Here is a 12,502-nt window from a genome sequence, read left to right as displayed (position 1 = left end):
GGAAGAGAAACACCCTCAACCATCGATGGTGTATACTAAGTCATTTTGGAAATGCTTTTGCTGCCAATTTGATATTTCTTAATGGATTTATACTAAACTTACAAAGCAAAAAATGCACATACATGTGAAACTGACACTGTAGTAAAGGCATCTGGACAACTTACATATCTAGAATCAGAGATAATGTCAAGTTGCTTTATGTACTTTCCATGCTTTTAAAGTTAAAACAAAAACTAAGTTCCCCATCTCCTAAATAATTTGGAGCAGGTCAATTTTGTGAACTTCCTATTGTTCAAGAAGCATGTTTTAGACCTCAATTCAAGTCCAAAGGAAATGACTGCATTTCAAGAACTGTTACATTGCACAACTAAGGAGCTTCTACAAAACTTCATTTAGATGTGATTAATCTTCAGTGTTTGAGTCTCTCCTGTGAAGGTATGGGTCAGCAGGGCCTGCCACTGGTGAGGGCTCAGTTTGTTTAGTTTTCTGTGATTGTAGAAATTACAGAGTCTCCTCTTAGAGGGGAGTACCATAAAACCCACCATAGAGCCACCAGAACTTATGCAGGACTGGGTAAACAGGCTCTTGGAGGGCACAAACAGAAACTTGTGCCCACCAGGACCCAGGAGAAAGAAGTAGTGATCAAACAAGAGACTAACCCAGAGTTGCCCGTGAGTGTCCAGGAGTCTCCAGTAGAGGCATGAGTCAAAGTGGCATGCTGAAGGATCAGGGGCACTGAGTGCCACAATCCATGCCTGGGATCTTGTGAAGGTCATTATTATCTTCATTACATCCACCATAGTTTGGCCTCAGGTCAAACAACAGGGAGGGAACACAGCCCCAACCATCAACAGGAAATTGGAATAAAGATTTACTGAGCATGGCCCAGCCAATCAGAACAAGACCCAGTTTCCCCTCAGTCAGTCTGTCCCATCAGGAAGCTTCCATAAATCTCTTATCCTTATCCTTATTCATCAGAAAGCAGATAGAATAAAAACTACAATCACAGAAAACTAAACAAAGTTATCACATGGACCACAGCCTTCTCTAATGCAATGAAACTATGAGTCATGCTGTGTAGGGCCACCCAACATGGACGGGTCATGGTGGAGAGTTCTGACAAAGTAAAGTCCACTGGAGAAGAGAATGGAAAACCACTTCAGTATTCTTGCCTTGAGAACCCCATGAACAGTATGAAAAGGCAAACTATAGGACACTGAAAGATGAACTCCCCATGTTGGTAGGTGCCCAATATGTTATGGGAGATCAGTAAAGGAATAACTCTAGAAGGAATGAAGAGACAGAGCCAAAGCGAAAACAAAGCCCAGTTGTGGATGTGACTGATGATGGAAGTAAAGTCAGGTGCTGTAAAGAGCAATATTGCATAGGAACATGGAATGTTAGGTCCATGAATCAAGGCAAATTGGAAGTGGTAAAACAGGAGATGGAAAGAGTGAACACCCACATTTGAGGAATCAGTGAACTAAAATGGACAGGATTGGGTAAATTTAACTCAGATAACTATTGCATCTACTACCGTGGACAAGAGTCCCTTAGAAGAAATGGAGTAGCCATCATAGTTAACAAAACAGTCAGAAATGCAGTACTTGGATGCAGTCACAAAAACGATAGGATGATCTCTGTTCATTTCTAGGCAAACGATTCAACGTCAGAGATATCCAAGTCTATGTCCAGACTAGCAATTCCGAAGAAGCTGACATTGAACGGTTCTCTGAAAACCTATAACACTTTCTAGAATTAACACCCCCCAAAAGATGTCCTTTTCATTATAGGGGGCTGGAATGCAAAAGTAGGAAGTCAAGAGACAACTGGAGTGGCAAATTTGGCCTTGGAGTACAGAATGAAGCAGGGCAATGGCTAACAGAGTTTTGCCAAGAGAAGGCACTCGTCATAGAAAACAACCTCTTCCAACAACACAAGAGAAGACTACACATGGACATCACCAGGTGGTCAATACTGAAATTAGATTAATTATATTATTTTCAGTCAAAGATGGAGAAGTTCTATACAGTTAGCAAAAGCAAGACCAGGGGCTGACTGTGGGTCAGATCATGAACTCCTTATTGCCAAATTCAGATTTAAATTGAAGAAAGTAGGGAAAACCACTAGACCATTCAGGTATGACCTAAATCAAATCCCTTAAGATTATACAGTGAAAGTGAAAAATAGATTGAAGAAATTGGATCTGATAGACAAGATATCTGAAGAACTATGGACAGAGTTTCATGACATTGTACAAGAAGCAGTGATTAAGATCATCCCCAAGAAAAAGAAATGCCAAAATTCAAAATAGTTGCCTGAGGAGGCCTTACAATAGCTGAGAAAAGAAGTTAAAGGCAACAAAGGAAAAGAAGATATATCCATTTTAATGCAGAGTTCCAAAGAATAGCAAAGAGACATAAGAAAGCCTTCCTCAGTGATCAGTGCAAAGAAATACTTATGCAGCTCAATTCCAGAAAAATAAACGACCCAATCAAAAAATGGGCCAAAGAACTAAATAGACATTTCTCCAAAGAAGACATACGGATGGCTAACAAACACAGGAAAAGACGCTCAATATCACTCATTATCAGAGAAATGCAAATCAAAACCACAATGAGGTACCACTTCACACCAGTCAGAATGGCTGCGATCCAAAAATCTGCAAGCAATAAATGCTGGAGAGGGTGTGGAGAAAAGGGAACCCTCCTACACTGTTGGTGGGAATGCGAACTAGTACAGCCACTATGGAGAACAGTGTGGAGATTCCTTAAAAAATTGCAAATAGAACTACCTTATGACCCAGCAATCCCACTGCTGGGCATACACACTGAGGAAACCAGAATGGAAAGAGACACATGTACCCCAATGTTCATCGCAGCACTGTTTATAATAGCCAGGACATGGAAACAACCTAGATGTCCATCAGCAGATGAATGGATAAGAAAGCAGTGGTACATATACACAATGGAGTATTACTCAGCCGTTAAAAAGAATTCATTTGAATCAGTTCTGATGAGATGGATGAAACTGGAGCCGATTATACAGAGTGAAGTAAGCCAGAAAGAAAAACACCAATACAGTATACTAACACATATATATGGAATTTAGAAAGATGGCAATGACGACCCTGTATGCAAGACAGGAAAAAAGACACAGCTGTGTATAACGGACTTTTGGACTCAGAGGGAGAGGGAGAGGGTGGGATGATTTGGGAGAATGGCATTCTATCATGTGTACTATCATGTAAGAATTGAATCGCCAGTCTATGTCTGACGCAGGATGCAGCATGCTTGGGGCTGGTGCATGGGGATGACCCACAGAGATGTTATTGGGAGGGAGGTGGGAGGGGGGTTCATGTTTGGGAACACATGTAAGAATTAAAGAGTTTAAAATTAAAAAAAAAAGAATCAAAAAAAATAGGATGAGAAAGACTAGAGATCTCTTAAAGAAACATTGAAATTTCTGCAAAGATGGGCACGATAAAGAACAAAAATGATATCCAAACAGAAGCAGAAGATATTAAGAAGAGGTGCAGAAATACACAGAAGATATGCACAAAAAAGATCTTCATGACCCCGATAAACACTTTGCTGTGACCACTTACCTATAGCCAGACATCCTGGAATGCGAAGTTAATTAGCCTTAGCAAGCATCGCTACAAACAAAGATAGTGGAGATGATGGAATTCCAGTTGAGCTGGAATTCCAACAGACTGGTTCCAAATTGAGAATGGAGTATGTCAAGGCTGTATATTGTCACCCTGCTTATTTAACTTATATGAAGAGTACCTCATGTGAAATGCCGGGCTAGATGAAGCATAAGCTGGAACCAAGATTTGCTGATAAAAATATCAGTATCCTCAGATATGCAGATGACACCACCCTCCTGTCAGAAAGTGAAGAAAATCTAAAGAGCCTCATGATGAAAGTGAAGGAGGAGAGAGAAAATGTTGGCTTAAAAGTCAGCATTCAGAAAACGAAGATCATGGTACCCGGTCCCACAAATTCTTGGCAAATAGATGAGGAAACAAAGGAAGAAGTGACATACTTTATTTTCTTGGGTCCAAAATCACTGTAGATGGTTACTCCAGCTGTGAAATTAAAAGATGTTTGCTCCTTAGAGGAAAAAATATGACCAACCTAGACAGCAAGTTAAAAAGCAGAGACATTATTTTGCCAACAAAGGTTTGTCTAGTCAAAGCTATGGTTTCTTTCCAGTAGCCATGTACGGATATGAGAGTTGGAAAGAAAGCTGAATGCCAAAGAATTGATGCTTTTGAACTGTGGTGTTGGAAAAGACTCTTGAGAGTACCTTGGACTGAAAGGAGATACAACCAATCCATCTTAAAGAAATCAATCAATGTCGGAGACAGGAAGAGTAAAAGAAAAACAGGTCCTGGCAAGCACCCCTAAAGAAATTTATAATTATTGATAAACTGGATACTCTAAGGCTTGAGACTCTTAGAACATGTCCAGAGGGAACAGTTTATAATATTGAAAATACATATGATGCTGGAGTTCAGAAAACCGACCCTGGACTATTTCCTGACTGGTGTCTCAGAGTCACATGTTTTAAGTATCTGATGGAAAATCTATAGATAAGAATATTAGTCTTAGTTACTGATTTGTTATTGATTACTATTTCTTAGTTGCTAAGTCACTACAGTCGTGTCCGACTCTGTGCGACCCCATAGATGGCAGCCTACCAGGCTCCCCCGTCCCTGGGATTCTCCAGGCAAGACCAGTGGAGTGGGTAGCCATTTCCTTCTCCAATGCATGAAAGTGAAAGTGAAGTCACTCAGTCACTTCCTACTCTTAGCTACCCCATGGACTGCAGCCTACCAGGCTCCTCTGCCCATGGGATTTTCCAGGAAAGAGTACTGGAGTGGGCTGCCATTGCCTTCTCCGGTTTCTTAGTTACTTATTGCTTAATGATCACTTTGCTCTTTGGCCCTGAAGGCCACATGATTTATAGCTTAACTCCATGCATATTCTATCCTTCACTGCTGAAAGTATAATAAAGCTGTCTTGGATTCAGTTTCTGCACCTTCACCATAGAGCAGTGTTGGTCCCCTGATCCTCGCTTTTCACTGAATTCTTGTCTCTTGTTTCTCATTTGCCCACCGTATGGCACTTTCAGAAACCCTGCTTGTCCAGTGGATATCGACAAGTCATGAATATTCATTGAAAGGACTGAATCTGCGGCTGAAACTCCAATACTTTGGCCATCCGATGGGAAGAACTGACTCACTAGTAAAGACCCTGATTCTGGGAAAGATTGAGGTCAGGAGGAGAAGGGGACAACAGAAGATGAGATTATTGGATGACATTACCAACTGGATGGACGTGAGTTTGAGTAAGCTCCAGGAGTTGATGATGAACAGGGAAGCCTAGCATGCTGCAGTTCTTGGGGTCATAAAGAGTCAGAGACAACTGAACGACTGAACTGTACTGAACCAAATTTTCAGTATTAAGGCATGCTAAGAAAGAGGCTTCAAGAGATTTTAATAAAATTCTGTAAATGTTTTACAAGGAATCATATGCTCATGGATTGATAATGGTATTTGGAAATGTCTATCTATATAGATGATATCATTTGAGCTTATTGGTTTGATTAGTAAAAAAGAAAAAAAAAAGAGTTGCACTGCAGATTGCACTTACAGTGTTTTAACTTATGTCATTTTAGATTGAGCTGTCTATTGCTTAAAAATGTAAACATCTAAACTGCTATACTCCAGAAACTACTTTTTGAAATGTATATCAAGGATTTCTGCAAGCACATCTTAAGAAATACTTTAATAAATGCTAAACTAAACTTTCAGAGTGGCTCTAAACTATATTTCAGTCTTTTCTTTACTCATCCTCTGGAATGTGGTTCTAGATGTGTCAACTTCACCTAGTAATGGTATTATCCAACAAATCACTTAATCTCTCCTAAACTGAGTTTCATACTCATTTCCATTTCAATTTCATTTCCAGTCTCCCTTAAAGGGTTGTTTATAAAACTGAATTTGCATATACTTTTAGATCTCTCTGCTCCTTTATACTTTATATACTTCTGTCTCTTCCCTAGGCCTTGTGTTTCCCCAGCACACATTTCTACATTATGAATTTATTATTATATTTTTATACTTAAGAACTCTTTCAAGTGTTGCCATTCTTAAAGTCTTCAAAAGAGATTTGAAATTATGCTCCTTACTCTGATCGTTTAAGAAATTATGATTATAACTGGCAATTACGATTCCTGGGTAGAAAATATCTCCTGGAGGAGAAAATGGCAACCCACTCCAGTATCTTGCCTGCAAAATTCCATGGACAGAAGAGCCTGGTGAGCTACAGTTCATGGGGTCTCAAAGAGTTACACATGATTGAGTGATTAAGTATGCACACACATCCCAATTATAATGCAATGAAATAGTGTGCCTTCTACTTTATGTTGGCACTTATTTTTGTCACTATTTCTATTACATGCTTCTATTTTTATTTACTTTCTCTGAACACCTAGACTTTAGAATCCTTGTAGCTCACATTTCTCTAGATTGTGCAAGGGACCAACCATATTAACCATACCCATATTTGCTGGATTTGAATTAGCAGACATAAGTGAGGGACAGACATTGTATACTCTTTCTTGGTTATTGTCTTTATCAGTAAAATTAAAACTAATAGTTATAACACTTAAACAAGTAGAAATGATAGCAGATTGTGTTCATGCTAAAACAACCATAATTAAAGTAAAGCTGAATGCTAATTTTAGTTTATTTATATTAATTGAGAGTTACCTATAAAATCATTCTTCTAAATGTAAATTATTTTATAGGATTATTTGTATCAATTCTTGCTCTTAAAACATTGTTACTATATTTATCACATAGCATAGTCAATATATATCTTGAAATACTGTCACTCAGTGAGCTACTTTTCACAGTAATAACATTTTCTATATAATAGAACATGACAAATAAAAATCCCTAGGACATTTTTCCATATACTCATTCCTATACTTTGTTGTGAATAATACATTTAATAGAATTATTTGCAAGTTTCCTTTCATTATAATAAACAACCCAGATAATCATGCCATCCTTAAGCAAATCACCTCAGCCTTATTAGAGGACATTCACATTCTGCCTCCTGCTTCATATTTAGAATCCTTGCATCACTTTTCAAAAACTGTACATTGAGTAATCACACAATCAGTGAGCTAATTGTTTCTATACTAAGGAGTGCGTACTTAATCCTTGAACTCAGGCACTACTCTTTTCGAACTATTAAGCTAAGAGACTGCCTAATGAAATATGCAAAGAACTCCCTGTTAATCTAATTTTACAAAATTTGCATTCAGTTACAAGCAGAAAACTACATATATACAGACAACAGTTACTTTATCATGTATTTTAGCCTTCTAAAATAAACACCGAAATTAACAATACTTTAGGCTTTAATTATAGATGTGGGCTTCCCAGGTGGTGCTAGTGGTAAAGAACCCACCTGCCAATGCAGGAAACAATGGGTTTAATCCCTGGGTCAGGAATATCCCTTGGAGGAGGAAATGGCAACCCACTCCAGAATTTTTATCTGGAGCATCCCATGAATGGAGCCTGGTGGACTATAGTCCATGGGGTCACAAAGAGTTGGACAGGACTGAGTGATGAGCACATATACACATTATAGATGCATCTGAGAGTAAAGAAAATACACTAATCAGAGAATCACATAGCATAATGAATGACTGCATAAATTTTTTTATCTCAAAGTATAATTTCATGCCTCATTTCAAAACTTCAACCTAGATTATTAAAAGCACTGAAGATAAATTTCCTTAAAGTTATTGCAGTGTTTTCAAATGCAAAGTACTATAACTAATATGGAAGTTTTAAAAAATGTCTTAAATTAACATAGACATTGGCAATTATTGCTATTTTTAAATATATAAATGATTTATAACTTACAGAAGAAAATGCATAAAGGGCCTATAATTGACTGGTGGTGGTCATTTAGTCACTAGGTCATGTCCAACTCTTGAGACCCCATGGACTGAGCCTGCCAGGCTCCTCTGTCCATGGGATTCTCCAGACAAGAATACTGGAGTGGGTTACCATAATTGCTTAGGAGTATTAAAAGATTATCTAGGCTGGAAAATGTTCACTGTTATTTTGCCAAGTAGAACATATCAATAGAAGTACTTATAACCTCTCTGCTAATTTTATCACCTTTCTCCTTTATATCATTATCTGCTCTTTGCTAATAGCTCTCACACAATAAACTTTTGTTTTTCCTATCACAGGCAGTATTTATTAACTGGCTTTTATGAAGGTTGTCTAATGTTATGTTGGGAATAGATAGCTATTTGTAATCCCACAGCTCAGCAGTAACATTAATTCCAAACTAAAGGTTGAAAACATAAATTTTTCCAATATCCCCTGAAGGAAGAGGAATTTTGCAATCAACAAAATTAAAACAATAATGTTACTTCATTATTGAAACAATGTAAAGTGAAATATGGTCCATATTTCTTTTTAACCGTATATATTATTGTTAGAATAGTATTGCCCATGATTTTCATACATATACTCCAAAACGGCAGAGAAGGCAATAGTACCCCACTCCAGTACTCTTGGCTGGAAAATCCCACAGACGGAGGAGCCTGGTGGGCTACAGTCCATGGGGTCGCGAAGAGTCGGACACGACTGATAAACTTCACTTTCACTTTTCACTTTCATGCATTGGAGAAGGAAATGGCAACCCACTCCAGTGTTCTTGCCTGGAGAATCCCAGGGACGGGGGAGCCTGGTGGGCTGCCGTCTATGGGGTCGCACAGAGTCAGACACCATTGAAGCGACTTAGCAGCAGTAGCACTCCAAAATGGATATTTCTCAATTAAGTAAATTATTTCAGCTTTCCTTGACATTTTTTATTTTTAAATATAAATATATTTATATTAATTGGAGTTTAATTACTTTACAATATTTTATTGTTTTGTCATACATTTTTTAGTAATCTCAAATTAAAGCATCCCTATAATGTAAATTAACTTGATGAAAGTTATATAACATAGAAACAGAAATCAGTTTATAATCATTACTAGAATTTAATCTAATAAGATTGTCTTAGTTTTGATACTCTCCAGAATGTTATTAATCTGTTTGACCACTGAGAAACGTTTACCTAAATTGAGAAAGAACTCATTTTACCTACATTAGGAGGAAATTTATTCACAAGTGCTATGACTATAACTACTCCATGACCCTTGCCAATACCAAAAAAAAAAAAAAAAAGGTAAGGTTGTTGAACATGACAAATAATGTCAGCTACATAAAGTTATGACCAACCTAGATAGCGTATTTAAAAGTAGAGACATTACTTTGCCAACAAAAGTCCATCTAGTCAAGGCTATGTTTTATCCAGTGGGCATGTATGGATGTGAGAGTTGGACTTTGAAGAAAGCTGAGCACCGAAGAATTGATGCTTTTGAACTGTGGTGTTGGAGAAGACACTTCTTATTTTTTGAAATTTTTATTTATGTATTGTTTTTAAATATAAATTTATTTTAATTGGAAGTTAATTACTTTACAATATTGTATTGGTTTTGCCATACATCAACATGAATCCACCACAGATATACACGTGTTCCCCATCCTGAACCCCCTCCCACCTCCCTTCCCATACCATCCCTCTGGGTTGTCTCAGTGCACCAGCCCCAAGCATCCTGTATCATGCATCGAACCTGGACTGGCCATTCGTTTCATATATGATACTATACATGTTTCAATGCTATTCTCCCAAATCATCCCACCCTCTCCTTCTCCCACAGAGTCCAAAAGACTGTTCTATACATCTGTGTCTCTTTTGCTCTCTCGCATACAGGGTTATTGTTAACCATCTTTCTAAATTCCATATACGTTACTATATTGTATTGGTGTTTTTCTTTCTGGCTTACTTCACCTTGTATAATAAGCTCAAGTTTCATCCACCTCATTAGAACTGATTCAAATGTATTCTTTTTAATGGCTGAGTAATACTCCATTGTGTATATGTACCACAGCTTTCTTATCCATTCATCTGCTGATGGACATCTAGATTGCTTCCATGTCCTGGCTACTATAAACAGTGTTGCAATGGACATTGGGGTACACGTGTCTCTTTCAATTCTGGTTTCCTCGGTGTGTATGTCCAGGAGTGGGATTGGTAGGTCATATGGCAGTTCTATTTACAGTTTTTAAAGGAATCTCCCCACTGTTCTCCATAGTGGCTGTACGAGTTTGCATTCCCATGAACAGTGTAAGAGGGTTCGCTTTTCTCCACACCCTCTCTAGCATTTATTGCTTGTAGACTTTTGGATCGCAGCCATTCTGACTGGTGTGAAATGGTACCTCATTGTGGTTTTGATTTGCATTTCTCTGATAACGAATGATGTTGAGCATCTTTTCATGTGTATGTCAGCCATTCGTATGTCTTCTTTGGAGAAATGTCTGTTTAGTTCTTTGGCCCATTTTTTCATTATGTTGTTTATTTTTCTGGAATTGAGCTCCAGGAGAAGACTCTTGAAAGTCCCTTGGACTGCAGGGAGATCCAACCAGTCCATTTTGAAGGAGATTAGCTCTGGGAGTTCTTTGGAGGGAATGATGCTGAAGCTGAAACTCCAGTACTTTGGCCACCTCATGCAAAGCGTTGACTCGTTGGAAAAGACTGTGATGCTGGAAGGGATTGGGGGCAGGAGGAGAAGGGGGTGACCGAGGATGAGATGGCTGGATGGCATTACTGACTCAATGGATGTGAGTCTGAGTGAACTCCAGGAGTTGGTGATGGACGGAGGCCTATCGTGCTGCAATTCATGGGGTCACAAAGAGTCGGACACGACTGAGCAACTGATCTGAACTAAACTGATCATAAAATATCATGTCTTAACGATTTTTCCTCACATTTAGGATCATGTAGCCCTTATGGCAGAAAGTGAAAAGGAACTAAAAAGCCTCGTGATGAAAGTGAAAGAGGAGAGTGAAAAAGTTGGCTTAAAGCTCAACATTCAGAAAACGAAGATCATGGCATCCGGTCCCATCACGTCATTGAAAATAGATGAGGAAACTGTGGAAACAGTGTCAGAGTTTATTATTTTGGGCTCCAAAATCACTGCAGGTGGTGACTGCAGCCATGAAATTAAAAGACACTTACTCCTTGGAAGAAAAGTTATGACCAACCTAGATAGCATATTCAAAAGCAGAGACATTACTGTGCTGACTAAGATCTGTCTAGTCAAGGCTATGGTTTTTCCTGTGGTCATGTATGGATGTGAGAGTTGGACTGTGAAGAAGGCTGAACACCAAAGAATTGATGCTTTTGAACTGTGGTGTTGGAGAAGACTCTTGAGAGTCCCTTGGACTGCAAGGAGATCCAACCAGTCCATTCTGAAGGAGATCAGCCCTGGGATTTCTTTGGAAGGAATGATGCTAAAGCTGAAACTCCAGTACTTTGACCACTTCAAGCGAAGAGTTGACTAATTGGAAAAGACTCTGATGCTGGGAGGGATTGGAGCAGGAGAAGAGGATTACAGAGGATAAGATGGCTGGATGGCAACACTGACTCGATGGACGTGAGTCTGAGTGAACTCTGGGAGTTGGTGATGTACAGGGAGGCCTGGCGTGCTGCAATTCATGGGGTCACAAAGAGTCGGACACGACTGAGCGAGTGAACTGAACTGAACTGAGCATTGCAGTTTTCCAAGGCTGAAGTGGAGAAGTTTATGGAAGGAGATCAACCCTGCAATTTCTTTGGAAGGAATGATGTTAAGCTGAAGCTCCAGTACTTTGGCCACCTCATGCGAAGGGTTGACACAGTGGAAAAGACTCTGAGGCTGGGAGGGATTGGGGGCAGGAGGAGAAGGAGACAACTGAGGATGAGATGGCTGGATGGCATCACTGACTCGATGAACGTGAGTCTGAGTGAACTCTAGGAGATGGTGATGGACAGGGAGGCCTGGTGTGCTGCGATTCATGGGGTCGCAAAGAGTCGGACATGACTGAGCCACTGAACTGAACTGACCGATACTTTAAAATATACTGTTCAGTTAGCATGCTTTTGTTTACATATATAACACTTTAAATATGTGACTATAATGTTAAATACATAGCTACCTGTTCTCTGCCATGCTGCATATAGACAAGTGGTGTCTGTGTAACCTATCCTTACTGTTATCCCCAATAATGTAAAATTAATACTTTGTACTTCTTAGACTGAGTCATAAAAGGCTTTGCAGTTTCTGTCCTGTTTTGCCTTGCTCAGTTTAACCTTTGAGCCCCATGCAAGAAGCTCAGTTACTCTGAAGCTTCCATGGCATGAGGAAGCCCAAGCCACATGGATATATGAAGAGGTAAAGTGCAACCACACTAGCTGACAGTTCCGAGTGAGTAAAGCTTTTGATTCATCACAACTCAGGCACATATTAGTGAAGAAATGGCTAGATGATTCTACCCTCTAGACATTCTATTCATTCTCAGTGGCAC

This window comes from Capricornis sumatraensis, chromosome 7 (assembly GCF_032405125.1).
Source record: "Capricornis sumatraensis isolate serow.1 chromosome 7, serow.2, whole genome shotgun sequence".
In the NCBI taxonomy this organism is placed as follows: Eukaryota; Metazoa; Chordata; class Mammalia; order Artiodactyla; family Bovidae; genus Capricornis; species Capricornis sumatraensis.
The sequence above is the reverse complement of the archived record's forward strand: the minus strand, read 5'-3'. Positions refer to the sequence as shown.